The 21,698-nt window shown below is 41.5% G+C and overlaps 1 protein-coding gene across 2 annotated transcripts in view; it reads right to left on the bottom strand.

The window, feature by feature from the left end:
- Positions 1–21,698, bottom strand: part of LOC119019308 (tetratricopeptide repeat protein 28-like) — a 194,314-nt gene that overhangs the window by 130,158 nt on the left and 42,458 nt on the right. The window lies entirely within an intron of this gene.

The raw sequence follows: 21,698 nt of genomic DNA, 5'->3' as shown, positions 1-21,698 counted from the left end.
TGTTGTACTGAAGTTAGAAATTTTAGTATCTCGCCAACATCGCTAAAGATGACATTACAACCTTTCTTGACACTTAAAGAAAGGTGACAAGGTCGATCAGGTGCTCAGCAGGTCTATGAGAAATAACAGCTCATCACAGTTTAAACTGGTGTTAATGAGCCAAGATATTCAAATAACATCACACTCCAATGCTGCCGTGACTTGCTGCCGCAATCAGAAAATGCGTTCTGTCCTTGTTTTGTGAGAATTGCAAATTTCATTCTTGCATAAAAAGGCATGATACACGAAGGATGCTGAGCTGTGGACGCTGGAGACAACTAAAGCCTTGTTTATGTACATTTTCCCTGCTTCCTCCTTCTGAGAGCAGCTGTCACATACCATCCACTGAGCAATATTTTACTGCACACAGCCGTCAGACGCCTAACGTCACCCAGGATTTTTGTTTGGCACTGTTTGGCCCGAGTGAGGAAATATGTGCAGCTTTTAGACTTTTTGTCATTAATTGTGGAAGTGGGCTGAATACAATTCAAAACAGAGGTTATTCTGGGAAGAAACCTCTCGCCACAATTGCTGCCACAGTCACAGAATGAAAACAGCTATCGACAGTCAAAACAGATCCACTGGTGCTGAACCCCAAACCAGAATATTCATCACTGGATATGTGACAGCAGCATTAATACAGTAACTGCATTATCGTTTATTCATGAGGAGTCTCCTCAGAGTAAAAGAAAGGCGAATTAAAAAAAAAGGTCGATACAGAAGTGAGGTGAAATCAGTTTAAACAACAAGCTTGTGATTTAAATTGGTTTAGGTAATGGACTCTATGGAGCTGTGAGCTGGTCAATAAGCCGGTGTCTGTCAGGGTCAGCAGGGTCCGCGGTGCACCTAAGGGTCACTCAGATAACAAAAGACAAGCAGGAGGAGGGGGACAGGCTGACATATGGCCTTATGGACAACCGCCTGCTGTGCACAGAGAGTCTATGAGACACTTGGTAATCCACATGGATGAACATGAACAAAATGCTTGACACTACACTACCTCCGCATGCACAGCTGGCACCCAAACAGAAGGACACTGTGATCAAAGCACATGTTTGTAGTCAAGGAAGAGGTGGGCTGTTTATGTTACAGTATGGCTCGCCTGATAATATATTACTTTTAGTCCTCACGGACTCCTGTTGGATCTGTGTTCCATCCAGTAACAGCAGCTCTAAGATAGTATTTACAATCCTGTTCCCTTTTGACCACACGCTCACACTAGGGCATTAAAGTCCCGGCACCTAAAACAGGTTTACACAAGATATTGTTTCATAAAAGGCCTGTTTGATGATCAATCAAAGGCCACTTCAGTGTGCTGTTCAGCACCAGTCTGTTCGTAGTGAAGCCTGTCATCTGGCATCCCCATACAGAAGCAGGCTCCCTGTGCGTGCCTCTGCTTTCCCAATCAGAGCCGCACAGGAAATCAGACTCCAGCCTTCAGAGGGAAAAACGAAAACCCCCTCTTTCATTTTCCACAACTTGGAGCCGGTTTAAAAGTTTGTGCTTCCTTTTCTTGTTCTTGCCAATCATGCCCTCAAAAATGTCTCCTCTGTAAGTTTTGATGGTGGGCTGATTTCATAAAGATGAGTTTTGGTTAGTCTATAGGTTGTTTTTTTTTTCCTGTATAAAAATAAAGGCTGACTCATGGTAAATGTAAAATGTTCATCACCCTCCTCCTGCAGGCTACCTCAGGACTGAGAGCTGTCTTTCCAAATGTCACAGTCAGTGTCACTCATTAACTACATGACACAAAGAATTTTGCAATTTTGGCAAGAATACTTTTGACTGAGCAGCGTGAAGGGAGACATCTTTTGAAACTACTAGTAACCCGTTAGGAATTAATTCTAGTCATTTGTCCTTGTAACAGTTATTTTTTTTCTCCACAAGGAACACATTTTAGTTTGGTTTGTACCTTGAAACTGCAGCAGTTTAAAAAGTCTTATTTAGCCTCCAGCGAATCAGTTGCACAAAAAGAATTTGAAAGCTTTGTGCAACTTGTGAAGTTTAATGTCTCACTAAAATCTCTCTACATGGTGTGTGCTACTGCTCAACATTTGTCTGCTTCTATCTGTGGGCTTGCCTGTTTATTAGTCCACATGATGTAAAAAGTGCATCACCCACACGATCGTAACGGAGGCTGTTTGAGAAAATGAGGACTGTCAGGAAGGTTTCTGAAAAGCCCACGGAGGAGCAACACTCCAAAAAGCCCTCGTGAATGTCTGAGGGTAATTTGTTTTCACACACTCTGGCTCTTAAGTCACGACACTGGAGTGTTGCTGTGTGCTATCTGTCCCCTGTTTGAATAAACAGCGGCCTTTTAATTACAAGGGCTGGAGTTTCAAAGCAATAAATTCCACAGCGAGAGCAGAGATATGTATGTCACACGCACAGACATATGCATGTAGCGATTTGCAAGCACCTGTGTGGACAACACTGAAGAACACATATTATCATTAATATTATTATTCATAAAGGAAAGAGCCTTGCAACTAATTTATTATATTTCCCGCACGGAAATTTATAACATAAGAATATAATTCACAGTGTTTGACAGATTGCCTCCCCACTAAGACATGGCAGATGGATGAATTAGTTTTAAAATGCTTTACAACATTCTAATAATAAAAGTGTTAAATGGCAATGACACACAGCCGCTCTGTTGTGCCGTACATCACTGAAAACAAATAACCCTCATCAGCATTCATTCACCTCGCTTACAGTGCTCCATTCTTGGATGATGTTGTGTCAAAATTCAGCCTGCTGTGGACTATGTGAGAGGGGAGTGCACGAGGGTGTGTGCATGTGAGTGTGTGAAAGTACATGCATGCGTGTGTCTTACTTGGAGCTTGGTGTTGATTAAGTGTCTGGAGCCTGAGGGGGGATAATGAGAGGCTCTAATTAATGAGCCTGTGCATATCTCAGAGTCACAGGGTCCTATCTGCAGAGAACAAGTCCACACACACCCATACTTGCAACCCACACACACACACACCTCAGTGCACCGTGGGGATCTTTCCCCACACTGCACAGCATTTTCTCCAGGGAAGCCCAGCTGGGAGTGTGTCACTCTGGCTGCTATCCCTGATAAGTGTCCTCTAATAGGGATGGATGGGGGTTAGGAAGCCCCGCTATGAGAAGGTCGCATGCACTGACCACCCAACGTGCCCCGAGCAAAGGCTGATGTTACACACCCTGAAAACCATTCCAGATCTTATTTGTTTGCCGAGTCCTGTCCACGGGGAGCAGAGCGGTTCATCTCAAGAAGAGAGAGAGTGAAGGCAAAACACTCACTCACACACCAGGATGAATCAGTCGGGTCAGTGTTCAGCTGGAGGCAACCACTACTCACTATGCAGTTTAATAAACAGTTCAAAGACTGTGACGATTTGGTCCTGAATGAGAATAGCTGTTTTCTAGAAGGTAAGGAATACATGTTTTTTTTCCAGATTTTTTTCTTCAGTGCCCTCAATTTAGTGTCTGCTGGTCACCAGGGTGCACTCTCGCGGGATCGTTTGTGACCATTGTGCACAGTAGGTGATTTATTAATTCTTAATGTGGGAATGGCCCAATGGGAGCACCACCCTGTCCTGACACACCTGTGTAGACCTCCCAAAGGACATTGTTGCAGGATGCCTTAACCATAACTCATATCTGATTGTGCACATTGTTTTGCGTGTGTGTTGTTTTCATTTGTGTATTTGAACTCACACATATGTGCATGAGGAGTGACAGTCTGCCTTATAGGACTGTTTGAGTGGTTCTATGAGAAGCGTTCTGTTAGGAAGCCTTAATGAAATCAGTTGATATGGTATAAAAATGGATAAAGACTATCATCATTGTGTCCCCTGTGTTGGTAGAGGTATTGATTTTTACTTTTAGACAGTGAATTTATTTTTCCAGGTAACAATATTTTCAGTTTTAAGTTGCAGGTTAGGTTTAGGCAACAAAAATACTTGATCACGTTAAGGAAAAGATCATGGTTTGGATTTAAAAATAATAATAATCCATCAAATTACAAGCGGGGAGGCACCAGACATGAGTCAACAAAGGTACGAACCAGGCACACAACACTCTGTGTGACACAGGACTTAAGGTGTCATTCTAAGGGGAAATTACAAAATAGTTTTTAGGGAGTCCCATGACACTCAACAATACTAGGACCATCTAGAACTACTATTCTCAAATTGTGGCACCTGTACGTAAAGATATTTATATGCATATATATTTCTTTGCTTCATGAAATTAGTTTAAATACACACAGTCAACACTGTCAAAATACTGTAGAATTTCAACTTAGTCATGATCATGATTTGCTATGAGCTTGTCTGTGATGTAAGATAGTAAATGAGGTAATAATGAAGGGTTGAAAAACACTACAAACATAGCTCCAATGGGGAAGGAAGAGAAGTGCAGGGCAGATGACAAACCAACCAAACAACAAACAAGATTAATACTAATGTGGACATGTGTAATAATCAGAACATTCAAATGAACAATTAACTACATACATCTAAAATAGATGTCTAATTTGAGTAATAACAAACATAAATATCATATAAAATCATATAAAAATTTTAAAAATGAAATATTAGTTTCAATCTATCACCCAATTTGGTGATTTTCTGTTTACACTTCATAAGCCAATATACCAATATCAGCTGTGTTCATTCTGCTTCACTGTGTCTGACAAGAATTGTATGTTTCCAAGTCCAATCTGTCTTTTGGTAAGTGAGAAATAAAAAAAATAAAAATAAAAACACCATACAAATTTTTGTGAGATTTGGTGGAAAGTTTGACCGCAGGCCAGGAAATGTAACCTGACGTGCCAGATGGTTTGTTTCACAAAACCATCTGAAGAGGAGCCACTAGAAACTGTTAGCAAAACGGCAGGCACTTTCAAAAAATACTTGGCAGGTGATTTGAAGAACCATCTGTCTATTACAGTCTATCACAAGCTAACTTTAACCAATCAGATCAAGAGAAGAAGAGCTCTAAGACCAGTGGAGCCAGTTGGTAAATTAAACTCTTACCAAGTCAGTCGGGAGGTAGCTACAACATGTTCTCCATCGTGAAAAGTCATCAGTGCCATTCTGTGCTCTTCTTTCAATGAAAATATACTTTCCAGTTATGATATTACTGATGCTATAGCAGCGTCTACATTCCTGATGATTGGAAGCTGGTTGGTTCAACGCCTGTGTATTCGGCCACAAGCACATACCTTGAAGCCTGGCTGGATGGATCTCACAAATCCAGCCGCCTTGCAAGATAAAAGGAAACGCTGAATAGCCACCATCTTGGCATTGACCACCGACACGCAGTCTGTAGCATTTACAATGTCTTGCAAAGCAGTTTTTGGATTTGACCAGCAGCTCTAAAGGTTGCTCTGTCAATCGGACAGTCACTTGGTCACAAATATTTCCCTATCTTTTGACTGCCATAGTTTTTGCCCTGGGATGCTGAAAGATAGCATGAAGGTCAAGTGTATGTGTTGTGTGTGTGTGTGTGTGTGTGTGTGTGTATGTGTTTGTGTGAGTGTGTGTGTGTGTCTAAATGGATTCAAAGACTTATCCAAGATTTTGTGGAAGGTATTCAGGGAACTTCTGAATCATGAAACTCACCTAGGATCATCTGCTAGATCATTTCCACGCCAATTCACAAAGACATGATCTCTTATGGGAACAAGAAGAGCCATACTTCTCTGACCACAATGAACTATATATTTATGAGAAAAAATAAAGAATACAAATCGATGTATGATTCGTCCTGACAAAAACATGTGACAAGGATTCCCCCTCTGTTGGCTGATGTGTTTATTTGCCTACAAAGCTTTGTATACCATATAGCAACCGCAACTTTCTATCTATGAGACTGAAATTTGCCATGGTGGTCAGGTGTGAGGTTATGTGCGGAAGAATTGATGCACTCATGCATTGTGGCAGCTAGTTGCGCTTGTTTCACAATGTGCCTACAAATGTCATTCAGTTTTTACCAGATTTGCTGTAACATTTGAAATAAAAAACACGCTTTAATGGCACAGAATATATATATAGACACACACACACACACACACACACACACACACACCAATATTAAAAAACATAAAAAGAAATCTAAAGATTTTAGCTCTGATACAACTCCAACTGGAGAGTGCCAATTACAAGACAAACTGCCATGTCTCATGTGTGTGAATCGGAGCTAATTAGCGAATGGTGGGTTGATAATATAAAGATTGCTTACATTAGGGAGAAAGAACTCAATGCATACAGTGCACATGTATTTCTTCTGAGGCCCTTGGAGTGTAAATATTTTCATTGTGTCCCTATACACCCAAAAGCTCATCGTTAGTCCCACAGAGAAAACATAAACACCCTTATCTGCACTCTGTAAACTGTGTGATAATGAAAATGCTATTGAAAGCTTTTTTTCTTTTGAGACAGTGTTCAATCAATGATTCCTATCACAGCATGATAAAGACATATGATTATGATCTATTTATTCTCTTTAAGTCCCATCCACTAATTTTCTCTTCTTCCCTTTTCATCTCCCAATTAAACCTAATGAAGAGTGGCTTGTTTTTCCCCTGGAGTCGCTCAGCAGTAGATTTGTGTGATGACATTATGCAAAGAAAAGGACCATTGCTTTAGAGTTGTGTTTAATAATTCAGTGGTCTTGGACATGGATGAAACAGGCTCCAGCATATTGTTTAAATCAGGCCGGCAGTTAAATCGGCGCTGGGGTTTGACGTCTGTGGCAGGATCAATAATAACAGTGTTGCCACATACTCCTCCGACACATGAGACCAAGATCCTGTGTGGTCCTCCTTGGTAAATATATACTAAACATAGAGACGGAGCAGGACAATGAATTCAAATGTGTTTGTGTCTATCTGCTTCCACGAACACAAGTACACACACACACGCACATAAAAACACACACAACCGTGCTGTGGTCAGACCCACCCATCCCTAGTCCCTCATTTAGAAAACCCCAAAACCAAACTCATGCCTCTCTTTTTCAATTACCTTTCTTCCCACCATCGTCACCAAGCCAAATCTATCTGAATTCTCCCACAGTCTCCCTTTTTTTTCCCTTTTCTCTCTCCTATCAAATGTATCCATGTGTCACCATCACAAACACACCCACACACACATGCACACACTCAGTCACACACCACAATCTGGTAATCATAATAAGCACATTAAAGCATTAAAGCTACAATTTATGGGTGATGATCTCTTGAACAGACTACAATTAATAGCAAATAACCGCACAAATATTTAACTACTTCTCAGATCGTCTGTAGCTCCTCGTTTGGTTACTGTGGTTGTTAAAATGTAGATTTATTGGAGCTGAGAGGGGCTGAGCCAAAGCCAAAGCAGATACTGTGGCTTTTTCTTCAACAAAACAGTTTTTCTTCAATGATTGGGCTATAATACCTTAATACTCAGGGCTTATTATGCCAATGACAGTGCTTCTTGCCCTTACTAATCTAACCCTATGGGAGCGCATCAAATGTGAATTAACCCTTCAGAAGTGTGGATGCACAAAAGGATTCTGTAATGACTCCATCCCTCTGCAGAGTGAGAAAGGAAAAGTCAATGAACACAACGTTGAAGTACTGACTACAGTAAGTACTGTAGCAGCTGCTCTATCGGGTACAGTAGTTCCTGGTAACTGTTGTGAAGGGATTAGGCCAGTCCACTCCTTAAATCAGTCTGACTTCAGATCAAAGGGGTTAAAGCAGGATTAGGATTAATCTGCCTTGGTAGAACAGGTGTTAATCCCTTAAATTAGCCATGTAGCACAGGCAGACCTCTCTTTCATCTCAACACCTGACTCACTGCTCAGAATACAGAGAGCTCGGTTACAGGAAAGTAGCACTGTTGTTACCCCAGCGGAATTAGTTGTCCGCCCTCACCCTGACCGCTCTGATAACGGGCCCTGCTCTAATGTATCAGCAAGATGACTTCATTTGCATGCAGCCAGTGTTTTTTAGAGCGGCTGAGTCAAACAGCTGTGCTCTCTGCCTCCTTTGAAAGCAGGGTTACACAAAGCATACTTTATGATTTGCGATACTAACGGGGTGGCTTATAGGATATCCTCGGGCAAGGTGCATCGAATACTTCAGCAGAAATAAAACAGGCCTGTGCTGCTGATAGGCATCGTGTAGAGGCTCAGAAGCTGATGTAGCAGAAGATGGGAGTCATAGGGGGTTTGACTGCACTCCAAGGACAGCAACGATCCAGTCCTTTCCTATCAAACTCTTCAGCACATGCTGCCTCTCACCCCCACCAACTTCCTCCCCTGCTGTCAAACCTCCTTGTCATCGGTTTGACTTTTCCACTCCAATCATCTTCACCCCACTCCAGCTCTGCCTCCTGTCAGCTGAGAGTCCGCTATGAAACTTGTGTTAAGAGTGCCGGGACAAAAACTCAACAGCTGTGATAAACTGACTCCAAATCTAAGCACAAACTCTGTCAGTTCACCTGTCAGGATGCTAAAGACAGCTAATTAGCATTTGGAGGGCAGTTGCAGTGGTGGTGCTGAAGCTGCTTCCCACAGAGCTCCTGTCTGCTGCCACAGTCACCAGTTTGGCCAGTGGGTTTGCCCCAGTCCGATACCTCCAGTCCCAGGCTAGACCACGCCATCTGGCCGGCCTGGTAACAGCCGGCCCCTCTCCCCTGCTGGCCCACTGAACACAGGAAGACAACCAGAGGAAGGTCAGGCCACTCCAGGATGGGCCAGAAGAGAGAGAAAGAGATGGAGTCGTGAATGTACTGAGGAGGGACAAAGAGTGATGGATAAACTAATGGATGAGAGAGAAAGTAAAGAGAGGGACTGTGAGAGACAGAAAGGACACTGCTTCCTTTAAGCTGCCACCCTCAGCGTGACTCAATGACTGATGAATCCTTCTGTCTTTGCTTCCACGGTGTGTGTGTGTGTGTATGTGTGTGTGTGTGTGTGTGTGCCTCTGTGTGTGAGCATGTGTGCACGCATGACTACTATCCCACTTTTCTCAAACACATCATGACAGCTCACAGCCGGAACGAAAGCTTCATTTACCCACAATTCAGCAGTAATTCGCAGATCCCCAGCAGGACTTCCAGTATGGATGACCATTTGGAAGGTCATTAGAAATGCGGTTAAAAAAAGCACACAGGAGATGTTTCTTTTTCAGGCTTAAGTGAGAACAGAGAAGTCATTACATTTACATTACTATGACACAGTGAAGAGTACGAATGTGCTTAATCTTGGAGCATCCTCGATATATGAATCACATCACCCACTGAGTTTGCTCCACCGTGGTGTGATATAGTTCTCTACGTCCTGAAACCCACTTCCTTTGCTCATTAGTGCAATGGTGGAGAGCATGAAGCACGCAGAAATAGATTCATTTGGTGCTGGTTGAGAAGTTAAGACACGGTTTCTTAATGTGTTAAGCACTACACAAAAACAGTACTGCCTGGCTTTAAAAAATGCATTACATAGTCTTAATATTCTGCTTTGTTTGCATTTTTGTGCTCTATAAAAGAAAGATCTCATCATAAAGAATCATTTTAAAAATGTAAAGTGTTATCCCCACTTTCATATTGATGCACAAAATGTTTCCATTACACTTTGATCAAGGCTAAAAGATTTACATTTAATATTCCCCAAAACACTACACTGTACCACAATACGCTGCATAGATCAAATTTAGCCTTGATCCAAGCTTTAAATAATAAGATTAAAAATACAGTATCAAAAAGACATTTTGCTCAAATGAACTGTTATTCCTAAAACTGTAAAAGAACATCTGTATATTAAGTCACTATATCAAGTATATCAAGTTCTGCTTTATTTCTTTAAAGTGCCACTCTTAGAGATCTTACTAAAGAGTCCATCTTTACACTCCTGTTGGATTGTAAAGATTCAAAATTAATAAGTAACAATATTGGATTAAAATATTATTGTGGTAACAGTTAAAGGTCCAGTGTATGGGATTAAGGATGATCTTTTTGTAGAAACCTAAAAGTAAACTGGGCATACTGATCATTATATTTTTCGGTACATGTGAAAAAAAAGTCACAAAAAAATCCCAAATGGATGAGGCTAGGTTTGTTTTCATTCATTCATTCATTCATTCATTCATTCATTCATTCATTCAGTAGTACAGTTACAGTTTGTTCCACCTAGTGAAGACATTAGAAATGTTTAAAGTTGCATTTAAAAAGACAATAAAAAGGGCCAGTAATAACCAGTGATGTGATGTAACTAACAATGTAAGATTTTGAAGTACTTACAGAAAGATACTTGAATTGTATTTTAAACTCCACTACATTTATTTGATTTTTAACTTCAGTTCTTAGTTACTTTTTTTTGATTATCAGAATTAGTGTTTTTCTTTTTTTTTAAGTTATAAAATAAACAAAGTGTATGAAGTAAAAGAAAATAGTCCAGTAAAGAACAAATACCTCAGACTTGTCCTTAGGTTCAGTACTTGAGCAAGTGTTCTTTGTTACTTTCCACCACTGCCTTCCAGTGTCTTCTTCACTGACATGTTGACCTTCACAGGTCTGACAGCTGAGGAAGAATACTTACCTGATACACTCACCTGATATTGTCTGAATAAATGCAAATTTAAGCGCCTGTGCAGCTCAGAGAAGCAAACATCAGCAATTTTCAGAGTAGGTTAGTCTCTCTCTGACCCTCATTCTTTCTCCACTCTCAGTCTCTCCATCTCTGTCTCAGTCTCCTTCCCCCTCCCTGGCCCAGCCAGGACTTCTCTGTCCTTCATCCTCATTCTATTTCATGCCTCGTCCTTCTCTTGCTCGGTCCTCATCCATCACCACCCGCACCCTGCGTTGCACCAACCCCCTCCCCTTCCAGTATCCAGCCTGGCCAGATACAGATACAGCCTTCACTGGGCCTCAGTGCTGACACAGTCCTCTGTGACTCATCACTTCATCTGACTCTATTTGGCATTCATCACATCACAACATCTCTCTATCACCATCCGATTGAGACATATCAGGAAAAGAGAGACTCCAATCAACCGTATTTTATTTCATAACTATGTCATGCCCCTGTGTCAGAGCACTTAATAAGAATTTGTGGCAACTCATAACTAAAGGCTTTATTAAGATGAATGCAGTGGTACTTAATGTGACAATGGCTTATTTGCTGGATTTATTATGAGCTGAATTGAATCACTTCACAGGACATGGAGCTGAATCATGATCAAGTGCTTCTCGCAAGTCACAGAGTGAAGCGGTGACCATAAACATCTCAGCTTTGAAGCTTTTAAAGCTTTGAAAAAAGACAAAATGCTACATTAATGCTTCAGTGTGTTTGAAAGAAACCAGGTCATAATAAGTGCTGTCCGGCCACGTTTCAAGACATGTTTTGAATAGCCATACTTGTCCCCTCATTAAACCGCCACCCTGATCTCTTTTTAAGAAGTCTGTGGCTTTTGCATTTCTTCTTCTGTGGTCCCGATGCAATGAACCATGCTAATACAGATTAGGGCATGCACTTTCAATCTCTGTTCAGAGGCATGAGAAGATTTTAGACCCTGTTTGACAATCCAACAGTTTGCTGGAAGCATTCCGAGGCTCACAGTAATGCTACCTGTTCCAGCGAATACAGTCAAGGAGCTCTGGTTTCAGTAATACATCAATGAGTTTAAAGACCTATCAGACCAAAAAACACTGCACTGTGGTTTATTATAGAACAAGAAAGAATTTAACAAGACTGCAAAGATATCATTGGGACAGCTTTGCCTCAATCTCGATGATTTAGGGTTTGGTCGATGACAATGCCATCGTCCAATGCCGATGGCTGATAGCCATCAACTACTAATCCTAAATAATGACCATCGTGACATCGTGATTTAAAAGGCCCCCCACCAGAGAGCACAGTTAGGAGGCGTGCCCCCACAGAGTTGCCATTTTTTTGTGATACGTAGGGAGAGTAAATGGAAAGAAGTATGTTGGAGCTAATACACAACTGCTGCCTTTCAACAACACTAAGGGGACATGCTGCCTCAAATTCATAACAATGATGTCACTGTTCATCACGGTACTTCATAGCAGACATTGTCATATGCCAATTTGGCAGAGATTGCCTAACCCTAACTGCACTGTAAAAATTTGATGTAATTGATGTGACAGAACATACACACATCAGCCGTTGCCATCACTGAAGGTCATCTTAAGCAGCTTGTTCTCACTCCCAACGTGTCAAATACAGGAGCCTGGTCAGTGGCCTTATGCTTCTAAGTTGTATGCTTTGGGTACCTGTCTAGCATAATTTCTCGAAGCACCTCATTGATGCAGTACAAATAGTTAAGCCGGTTGGAGTGTTCATTCACAGTATTTCCCAGAGAGATTCCGTTTATGACCAAGAGACAAGAATGACTGGTTTTTAATTCATGTAACATAACTGAAATAACGTACCTAAATTATATAACTTACTTACTTTACATGAGTGACGTCACCTATGTTACTTAGATTACAAGACTGAATGTAGTTATTCTTAGCCAAAGATCTTTTTCCTAAACGTAACCAAAGTTGTTTTGGAGCTTAACCGTAACAAAGTCGCTTTTTTGTCTGAACATAATCGTTCCACATCCATTTGACAACATTAGTAACAATCCAAAAGTCATAATATGTCAATGATAATAATATATGAACTGTTTGTCAGCTAGCAAAATTTTATTTGGAAAGACTCATGGGATGTATAGCTGACCATGGAGCCTATATTTTGAAAGTCTAACCAGATGTTGAATATTATGTATTATTGCCATCTTCAGCCTGAAGAGGGGTAGGCAGAGTGTCATGCCAGCAGGGGCTGAACCCACTGATATCAAAAATATTTCTGATTATATGTAAGCCTAGCAGAAATGACCCTACCTCTCACTTGAGTTATTACCTCAGTAAACAGTTTGCCATTGAGTTTGGGATCTCAATCCCTAGTTTCAAATCTTCTCCAATAAAACTAATTATGTTCTTTTTAAATTATGGTCCCCTTTAGAGTAAAATAAATGGTGAAGCGGAGCATGTGTCTACCTTGTGATTAAAAACTCCCTCCTACAGCATGTCTTCACGTTCATACTCAGATCCAACAAGTATAACCTTCCAGGCTCCTCCCTATCATCCAAATATGGTCAATTCTGCCAACAGTAAACAAAATAATGATGGCCATAATGACAAACCTCAGTACAATAGTCCACATACCAGAGTTTGATATCATGACATCATGATGGGTTTACACTTGATCTAAATACATTATTTCTCTGCAAACAAACTGTTGCCTTTAAAGAACTGTGCTGTAACTGAGCATCTTTTGAACTTTGATCATCACATCTAGTTTCGGGCAGATGTTTAGTTCACAGGTGCCAGTAAACATGAAGACTAGGAGATCAGGTTCCAGGGCAACCAAGGCCCAGCGGAGTCCATCTACTGCCCTTCACTGTAAACAGGCCTCGTCTCAGGACCGTTTGATGTGGCTGGAGAAAAGTACAAGGGATGATGTAATGCTGGTGAAAGCTGCGTTTGAGAATTGCGGAGTTTCCATGTTGCATCCCAACTGAAGCTTTCCACACCCCAGCACCTCTCAGATGGGCTGGGCATCCCTCAAAACTCCCCCTGAGGAGCACAACAGATGTGTGGATGCTCTGTGTGCATCAATCATCTATTGTCTTTCATCACACTCACTGCACGCAGTGTGTGGTCCAAGCACAGATAAGCAAGAGCAAACAACTATAATCCTATACTTTGTAAACTACATGTGTACCACATTTATCTAGAACACATTTGCAAAAACATTTTTAAAAAATACAAGAACATGCAAGAAAGTTTCATGTGTGTGTTTTCGTCATGTTAGAATACATAGATATTGAATAAAATGGACCAATTTGTAAGATCAGAAGAGCTACCTCCCTAGGTACAAGTGTAGATCTGATAATGTACGGGAAGCTATAGTTCAGCATCAGTATCCAAGCGTCTTTGGTCAATTAAACTGCTAAGCTACAACCACAGACTGTACATTAGAGTGTAAATTACTCTCTGGGCAATACAACCCACACCAACTAAAAAAAAAAAAAAACACGTTAAGTAGACTGCGTTGAGAGAGGATTATCTGTTCATTAAGACTGACACAAAATGTATTAACACGCAGGGATGAAATCAGAGGTATGATAACTAGTGTCAGAGCCTGAACTGAGAGGTGCAACGTTCATTTCCACCTTCCACTTAGGGGGAGTGCTCAACAACAGGCTGAGCAGAAGAGGTGCTTGAGGCATGATTACTACAGTAAATGGCATCTCAACAAGAAGTGGGTTTAGGGATAAAAAAGTGGATTTTCTCATCAACTGTATTCATCATTCAGGCATTTCTGTTCCGTATGCTTTATCAGAAACCCTCTGAACCAGAGAGACATGTGAGGCAGAGAGGGGGGCAAGCTGATGCTTTCACACCAACACTCAAACTGAGTGTCACATGGTGATATCTGAGAATGCAAATTTGCATTACACTGCTCAATTCTGACATGCGAGTCCTGGCTGTAAAAGCTTTCAGTGTGAAATGTTTGGTCTTCATCAGTCAGTACCGATTATTACTGAGGCATAAAGGGCTGCCTCTGAGCATGAAAGTTGTGACTGCTTGGATGACTCTGTGGGAACAGTCTGGTCAAAGTGGACATGACTTTACTGATGTGAAGGGCTGAAGGTGAGGAAGAAATCTGTGAGACTATTCTTAGCTGTTAAGACAGGGGAAATACTCTCAGGACCTCAGGGTGATGTATTTAGGTGAGTTCAGACTTTTGAACATTCAGTGAACACTCTGAGTGTGCCAGTGTGCTAACCGGTCAATACCCGTGTGTGTGTGTCTAAGGAAAGAGAGCAGTAATGTGATGATGCCATTATCCCCAAAAGTTTGGTTTCAATGCTCCAGAGGTAGAGATGCAACGGAGACTTCTTTGCTATGCAGATCCACACAGTTCTCCAAAGAGGATAACTGGCTTTGCAGCACTATCAGTCCATCCAGATGGTATACAGGGCAGCTTTGACAGTCCAGAACAAGCTCTCCAGCTGCTCTGCCACCCCCAAATCTCCCTGACCTAAATCTGCTTCTCTCAAGCAGAGTGAGAGCTGAAGACTGGACACCTTCAAATTTCATATTTTACACAGTGTAATTAATTCTCCCCCTCTCTGGCCGAGCTTGAATCCAGAAAGGCATTAAACAATCAGAAATGGTCCAATGCTGGGTTACAACATGGCACACTGAATAAATGATCTCCTGAATCAACTGACTCATTTACCATAAATGTTATTGATCTTCCCCCACTAGATACATGCCAGTACCATGACAGCATGAAACCTATAGAGTCACTGTTGGTCAAAGTATCAGTCCACTCTAGCTGTCTGAGGTGTGTTTGTCATGTTCCTCAGATTCCCGTTTGCGTCATGTTTTACTCTCCAGATTCTGTCTTTGTCTTCTTCCTATAGTTTTTCTTCGTACACCTCTGTTCCATTAGTTAATCATTCCTGTGTATTCAAAACTGTGTCTGTCACTTGTGCATTTCTCTGCCAGTTTCCATCTGTTTTGTCCTCAGGTCAGTCCTGTGTCCCCTCCATCTCATGTGTCTCTGTGTTCTTGCTCTGTTCTCTGTGGCCTCAGGTTTGTAATTCTTTTAGTTTAGTTTTTACTTGGACTTTCCTTTGCCTGCCTTTTGTTGCTTCCATTTTGAATACTGGACTTTGGATTTTTAAATATGGACATCAGGTTATCAGTAAAGCTCACTTTTTCCTCTTTTACCTTCCTGCCGTGGGGTCCCTTTTTGATAAACTCTTAACAGCATTGCTAACAACTTTCAAACATCTGGCTGACTGAATGCACTGCACCAAAGCTAGAGCGGCAACATCTAAATATGTAAAACAATAAACTAGAAGTTGAGTGTAGAGTGCATACCTCAACCAAGGCCAAACAGCCCCCTTATGTAAACACTCATGGATACCAGCCACCTAAATGTGCCTCATTTTTTTATCATCAAGATCCCCTTAGACATTATAGATAATGTTGAAAAACACACACATCTCATCTTCTTTCTGAAAGTCAGAACATTTCTGGAGTGGTCCCTTTATCTGAATCCACACTAAAGCTTAATGAGGTCTATTCTGGGCCGAAACCTCTCCTCCTCCTCCTGGAAATCCACACAGGAATTTTTTTTCTGCATAAGAGAAAAAAAAAACAAAAAAATGGACACAGGCTAAAACATAGCCTCCTCAGGGAAGGCAATAATAATTAGTAATTAGCATGAATTAGCAAATTCTACACACACATTTTTGTTTTCATAACATGTGCTAAGCTAATTAACAGGTTAAGTTTCCGTTTTCTCAGTGCAATTGAACATCTCATTGTCCACAGTCAGTGTCTATCCATCAGAGTTATTTTTCATAACATTTTAAGTTGTTCGCTTGATTTTTTGAGGAAACAAAGGACACAAAACATCCTTTCAAGGACACCATATCAACCTACGTTAGCCATTAAGTTCACCGTCTTTTATGGGTAAAATTCTTGGTGAAATGAAATTCTTCAAACAGACCTGGATCCCAGCAGAGGTTTGTGCTCAGGGGGCAGCTTTTTGAATATGAGTTGTGATGAATGTAGATACAAATTATAATGTGCAGAGGCTTCAAAATACTACAAATGGCCCAGTCAGGAAGAACGCAGAGCAAACGTGTCAAGATATATTAGAAGCCTCCATCTTAGCAGCACTGCCATCTGACAAACACATGCCTGGCATAGAGCCCAGAGGAGAAGGAAAGACAACAGATGCCATCCAAAGTACACCATTCCTCCTCTGTGAGCCCGGCTAGGAAACATAAAAAACAAGGGCATCCTAAGAGAACAAACCATGCTTCACCGAAAAAGCCAAGGTGTAACCAAAGCTCTACATACACAGGTCCAAACACTTACTGCACACAAGGCATCGTTACAAACACATACAGGAAGTTTTGGTATTTTCTGTCACCTGTTTCCTCGTCTACAGAGCCAAAAGGAGGTTTCCGAGAGCATTATTAGGAGAGACTACAAGGGAACTTCAAAGCTGCATATGAGCACAGTTTGGTGGGTGGGGATTGTGTAAATTGAACCGTATGTTGTTTTTAGGGCACCACACAAAGTTCAAAAGGTAAAAACATACTTCTCAGCATGATTTACAGATTTAGCGTGTGTTTGACTAACTCAGCAGACAAGAGGCCAATCAAAGAGAGATGCATAAGACTGGAAACAGTCCCACTGAGAGAGACATGATACGCTGCCTTGATTGTTATTCTGCACACTTAATTAAATGGCTCGTTATATGTGGTTTAATTTTTTTCCATTCAATATTTTCTCTTCTATTTTCTGGGATGCAAGCTTCAGCACCTCCATCAGTTTTCAAGTATAAAACACAAACGTCATTTTGTCTGCTGAAAATCATTTCAACACTCACCCCCTACTGAAATATGGAGTACTTTCAAATTGGAAATAGGTGAGAAACAGAACAGCTTCACTGAGCTGCTGCAATCCTGTCCAAATTAAGAGAAGTGGTGATGTGCAATTACAACCCAAATAGCCAGTTCAATAGCCACAATCACACAATCCAGGCTGTCACTGCTCAGAAGATGCTTGCTTATCGAGGTCCACATCTGCAAAGACTGGACAGATGACGCACAGAGGGTAATTTTTAAAAGCCCTGTGGGCTGACATGAGGCAGTTAATACACAAAGGGGGGATAAAAACTGCCGTTGGAGAAATTCTATTGATGCGTTTGACAGTGGCATCTGGGCTAATATTGATCGGTTATTGACTGCAGGCCGCTTCCCACCGTTTTTTCCACAGCCGCTCAAAGCAATGATTATAATTGCTTGCACACAGAGGAGAACAATACAAGACACACTGACAACTCAGAAGGATGAGTTCTCAAGAAACACATAGATTGCAATTACAAACATTGATTATCAAGCTACAGCAGGCATATCTGCAGTACTGTATTAAGAGGAAAGTCTACTGCAGTGAAAGCAGCAGCAGCAGCTCTTTCTCAACTGAATGAGCATCTTTAAGGGTTCACATCAACTTACCCATCTACAAACCCTTCTCAAGACAGATGGAGATACAGTAGGCACACTATATTGCAAATAAAGTGCTTTCTCAGTGGATGGTTGAAAGCACACACACAGTGCCTCCTGCTGGGTAGCAGCTGAAATCCCTCCCTGGTGTGCCAGCCTCAGAACAGAGAGAAAGACAGAGCTACCCTGGGACAAGCATGCCTTTCACTTTATGATTCATCTATCTCTTCTGCAAGTTAATACAGTGAACCAAGAAGAAAATATGATGTAGCAGCAGGCACTGCCCCACATATCTCTCGCTCCGTCTCACTCAATCTTGTCCTCGTCCTCTCCATCAGGACCCTCACATACAGGAGCTTTTACACTTTGCTGTCGATGCACTGACTGCTCACCTCTCAGGCGCAAGGTTTTTCAACAGGAGACCGAAGCTCACCAAATGGTGCGTGAAATAAAATAGTGACACACGCCCCAATGAAACCTAATAAGACATCACATTACAGAGATGAGAAACTATATCATTACCATGGCAACAGCGAGGCGCACAGCCAGAGGGCTGGCTGGGTGACAAGGAAAGAAAGGGTGGAGGAGAAAAGGATGGAGAAAGGAGAACGGGAAACAGAAGATTTGTAAAGAAATATGTATGAATGAAGAAATAATAGAACTGGCAGAGTCTACTCCCTGCTGAGTGATAGGTGTGTGAAAGACAGCTTTAGTAGCCAGTCTCTTCTGTCACATGAAAACACTCCAGCTCACGGTTTCTCCTTGACATCATCAATGCTAACCACTAATTAGTGCAGAGCATAATTCCACCATAAACCATCCTCAAGTAAGCTCCTGATGAGTGGCAGGATTAATTGGCGGACTAAGCTCAGATGACCCCCCTCAATGGACCGAAAGCTAGGACTTTATATTTGACCAAATGTCAGAGAGAAATGTGGCGGATCCTTTACATCTTATCTGTGTTTAAGTAATTGGACCGTGCTCATGAGGCACTGAAACATTAAAAACCCCATCTGTGCTCCCACATTTGCTTCATTCATTATCTTATTCAAATGTGTCAAGAACAGTCTTTAAAAGAGAGCTGTGAGCAGGATTCTGGTGTGCTGAAACTGCAGTAATGTGGTGTAATTTTGTGCACGCTGCCCGTGAAGAAACGCCGACTGAGCTGTATGAAATCCCAGGCTTTCAGTGGCAGCTGCAAGCAGTCTGGGGGAGCGAGGGGGCTGCGGGTGCGGACGACGTAATTTTGAGCATCTGGAGCAGCAGGCAGCGCTATGCCGCCTACGACCCATCAGATCAGAGTGGCACTGCCAACACAGAAGCCACTACCCTGTTTATTTCTAAACCAGCTGGTAAAGGAACAGGAGGCTATGTAAGGTAGCCAAGTCATTCACAAACTGAACAATAAGAGGAAAAGGGGAGGAAGGTGAGACTCGGTGTGAAAATGAACAAGTGAAAGAGAGTGAGACACGGTGAGGTCCTTCCATCCAGTTACAGGAAGCCAAAAACAATGGGCAAGGGGAGGAAATGAAATGGTGTATACAGAGTACAGTGTACTGAAACTGGGCAGACAAGAAGAGAAGTGGAAGTTTAAATAATTTATCACTGTAATACAGTCTAATGTGTCTAATCAAAATTCTGTCGCACTAGACATTCTGCTGGGCAAAGATGCCAATACATTACATCAGTGACCAATAAAATTACAAGTCGGATGATAAAAAATCCAAAGCACAGTTATTTAATTCATTGATATCTTAAATAATTAAGCAGGCTTTCTGGTGCTACATTGCCCTGGGGCAGCAGCACGACGGGGCGGCAGCACAAGACACTCTGGCCTTCATGAAAGACATGCAAAGCCCAAGCATTTAAAGCCGTTAACACAACAGACGGATGGATACGGAGGCGATGGCAGGCGCGAGAGGAGTCTGCTTCCACGTGCACTGCATTACCCCACGTCAACAGTCTCTCAGGCGAAAACAAATATGAGGCGCATGCAAATGAAGCAAGACGCTGAAAGGACCTGAGGTATAGGCAGCACGCTGTTTGGTGCAAAAGAGTTTAATATGTATGCAAAAGAAATGTTTACTGCGCAGATAATGACTTTTAGATGAGGTCACGATGTGTTACTGTGAAATGCGTTATTGGCAGAGTAATGAAATTCAATTAAGAAAATGAATGCCACAAATGTAGAGAGTGAACAGATGCTTTTCTATTATTTTTATATTGAAAGGTTTCATAAGAGAAGAATAATCAGTTAAAGCCATTCCAAATATAACTTGACCTAAATTCAGCTCCTGTGAAGATGCGCCTGGCTGATGAAGGATGTCATTGTCCATACCCCGATGCCTGACAGTCATCGACTTCTACCATCATGATTTAAAATCCCCAAGGCGGCCAAATGGCTGGTCACAGTTTGAGGCACACGATTTCCAGCCATTTTGTGGTGACGGAAACCGATTATTTTGCGGGAAGTCGTGCTATCTTCATCCAATATCATGGCGACCAAAGTGGCTAATGTAAGCCAAACCATGATTTCTTTTCCCTAACCCCTTACCAAGTAGTTTTTGTGCATTAACCGAAGCACAGTGTTATGACAAATAGAAATTAAGCTAAACAAAGTTGTAAATGCTTAGTTTTAACTCATCTGTGGTTTTGCGAAATATACTTTGGGTTGGAGGGAAAATTAAAAAACTAATTTGCATTCATGTTAAGTTATGTGGTGCAGAGATGAAGACCCTTTTAAGGTATGTTGGATATTCGCAAGGCCGAGATGTGGGAGTTGATCTGACACCCTTCGCTAATGACAGAAGACCCAGCTCAGGTCCAGCTAGGTGAGATAGTTGGTGGTTGCTGTCAGAGCCACAGTGGGAACAGCAGTGACTACAGTGTTCAAGAGAAAATCCTGCCTTATGGAAACTCCAGGGGGACTCATTAGCTAAAATTCAAAAACACATTATAACAACCCCAAACAACGATGTCAACGTCCTTTGCGATGTTTCACTGTGGGGATCATCATATGCCAATTCGGTAGACATCGCCAAAAACTATTAAGATCATCGATAAAATATCATACAGTTAGAATCAATAATGAATTTGCCAAATAAATATTTGATTTGTTTTAACAGAAATTCTGCTATGTGTAAATGTTGAATGTGCACACAGCAGAGTGCTACAGTTTATATCATAATGTAAAATTCCCTTATTGTTTAAATACCATGTTTGACAGAATCAATCAAAAGCCATGTAACAAATGACTCAGATGTGTTCAGCGTAACACTGGGAAAAACTGTCCACATAATCATTTCTCCTCATATGCTGGAGAGGGTAACCTTATTGCTGAAACCATTCTGACGTTGCATCATCAAGTGAGTAAAAGTGTCCGTGGTGATATGAACCACAGGGAGTTATTCTCTAACTGTACAGTTCTTACACTGAGTCTAAATTACAATCCATGTTTGCATCAGCTTTTTGATCATCCTTCTCAGCATGTTGCCATCTCCTCGTGCATTATTCTGGTTCCAGCAAAGAGGGCAGCAGCTTACAAGATGACATTGTAAAAGCTCAGAGA

This window comes from Acanthopagrus latus, chromosome 5, assembly GCF_904848185.1.
Source record: "Acanthopagrus latus isolate v.2019 chromosome 5, fAcaLat1.1, whole genome shotgun sequence".
Taxonomy (NCBI): Eukaryota; Metazoa; Chordata; class Actinopteri; order Spariformes; family Sparidae; genus Acanthopagrus; species Acanthopagrus latus.
The sequence above is the reverse complement of the archived record's forward strand: the minus strand, read 5'-3'. Positions and strand labels throughout refer to the sequence as shown.